This window comes from Macaca fascicularis, chromosome X, assembly GCF_037993035.2.
Source record: "Macaca fascicularis isolate 582-1 chromosome X, T2T-MFA8v1.1".
In the NCBI taxonomy this organism is placed as follows: Eukaryota; Metazoa; Chordata; class Mammalia; order Primates; family Cercopithecidae; genus Macaca; species Macaca fascicularis.
Window position 1 is genome coordinate 26536237 of NC_088395.1, and position 2074 is coordinate 26538310.

A 2074-nucleotide genomic window follows, 5' to 3' on the forward strand; every position below is an offset into this window, starting at 1 on the left:
TGCTACATAGTAGAGTTTATTCAACTTTAAAAAGAATCCACTTTTACTCATCTTTTCTAGAATGTCTACTATTTTCCTATTTATCAAAACATACCTATTTTTAATGGAATATTTTTTGGCTTTTGCCAGTCATTTTGAAAAAGCCTGCATAAGAGAATCATTAGGAAATAAAACCCAGCAAGTAATATATTGAAAACAGTCTACACGGTGATTCTTCAATGTTTCTTTTCACACTCTCTGGAGTTAGCACTAGGTGTTAGCAAGCCTGGATTCAATCCCCAAACTGTTCTCACAGTAGCTCTGATCTTTCATTAGCCACTTAATGTCTCTACACCTTACTTACATTATCACTAATAAAATTTATAGCTGTGGTGGATCCTGCGCCTGGCCAGCCCCACCTGGCCTTCCCTACGGCCCACCTGACCGCCATGCGTCTCTCCTCCTCCCCACCTCGTGGCCGGCAGCAGCCCTCCAGCTTTGGCTCCCTGGATTGGTTCTCCCAGAGCAGCTGCTCCGGCCGACATATACCCCGAGGCCTGCGGACATCTCCCCGGGAGCCTCCCTGGCCCGGGCCAGACATCCGGCACCCGGGAGCCCCCTCAGGCCGTCAGCATCAAGGAAGCTAGGTCTTCAAATCGGCCCGCGCCGTAGAGGACAGTGGCTGCCTTCACCACGGGGCAGGTCCATGCCTTGGAGGGCGTCTTCCGGCACTGCCTGGGCCCTCTGGAGCCGAAGAGGCTGGCCAGGGAGATGCAGCTCTCGGAGGTCCAGATAAAAACCTGCTTACAAAATCGCCGGATGAAACACGAATGGCAAATGCAGGACTCCCAGCTGCACAACCCCTTCTCGGGGTCTCTCCACGCGCCCCCGGCTTTCCACTCACCGTCTTCTGGCCTTGCCAATGGCCTGCAGCCGCTATGCCCTTGGGCACCCCTGCCCGGGCCCCAGGCTCTGATGCTGCCCCCTGGCTCCTTCTGGGGTCTCTGTCAAGTGGAACAAGAGACCCTGGCCTCTGCATGGGCTTCCTGCTACGGGCAGCCTCCGGCGTACCACCCCCGAAGACCAGGAAGTGGCGTGCATACGCTCGGACCAGCCCTGTCCTGGGGGCCCTGGGGCCTGTGTGCTCTTCTGGAGAAGTGGGGGTTGGGGGGACGCATTTTGAGGAAGCGCCTCTGACTCCATGACTCCCACACACGCGGTCTGTGCAGCTCGCACTGGGCGCCTACCCGGAGGACTCAGCTGTTCTGTTTACATCGTTGCGGCACCTCTCACCCTGACCAACGCAAAGGTTCTGGAGATTGCTAGAGAATATATTTATTAAAGCCACCTCTTCACTGAAAGTTACCAAAAGGGTCAGTTTAGGAAGCAAATGAAGGGTCAGTGAACAGAGTCAAAGGCAGAAGTGGGCTTGTGGGTAGGGCTTTCAGCATATGATAAAAGGATATTTGTATTTTGAAGTATTGGAAAAACTGGTTTTCCAGGTGGAAAAAGTAAAGGTTGTAAGCTTTGTGTGTAAAAAAGAAAACCATGAAGGATTGGAAGGGAATGCAGGTGTCGTGTTTATAACCTTGTGGTTCGAGTTCCTCTTAACAAGGACTCCAAAGCTGGAAAACAGGAGGGAACAAAGGTGAAAATTAAGGCGGGGATGCTGGGGCCCTGCAGTGCGCTCTAAGCTGGGACTGTGCCCGCAGCCTGCTGAGGGCTGCTCTTCTCCGGCCAGGGAAAGTGGGGCAGCCGGGGACCTGCGGCTGTGCCTGGACTGAAGCCGTCCCGCATGTCCCCACCCTCCAGCATGTGCTCATCTGTCCCCTTCCTCGCAGCAGCCTCAGGACAAAACAGAATGACTCAAGGACAGCACTTCCTGCAAAAAGTCTGGAAGGGCCCAGAATGGGAGGCACGGAAGCCCCTCCCGGAGAGGACTCTCCCTCATTGATGGACCATTCTTGGTGCAGACTCCTGACTGCACGCGCCGAACCGTAGACAAGCGGGCATCCATCCACGTCACCCTAGAGTCCCCAGGAGGCAGGCAGCGCGGGGCGCCCAGAGAGACGGGTTCAGCCTGCAGGACTGCGAG

At 54.8% G+C, this 2074-nt stretch overlaps 1 pseudogene; it reads left to right on the forward strand.

Moving 5' to 3' along the window:
- Positions 1-428: 428 nt before the first annotated feature.
- Positions 429-1176, forward strand: LOC102137862 (homeobox protein VENTX pseudogene; annotated as a pseudogene).
- The last annotated feature ends 898 nt before the right edge of the window (positions 1177-2074 follow it).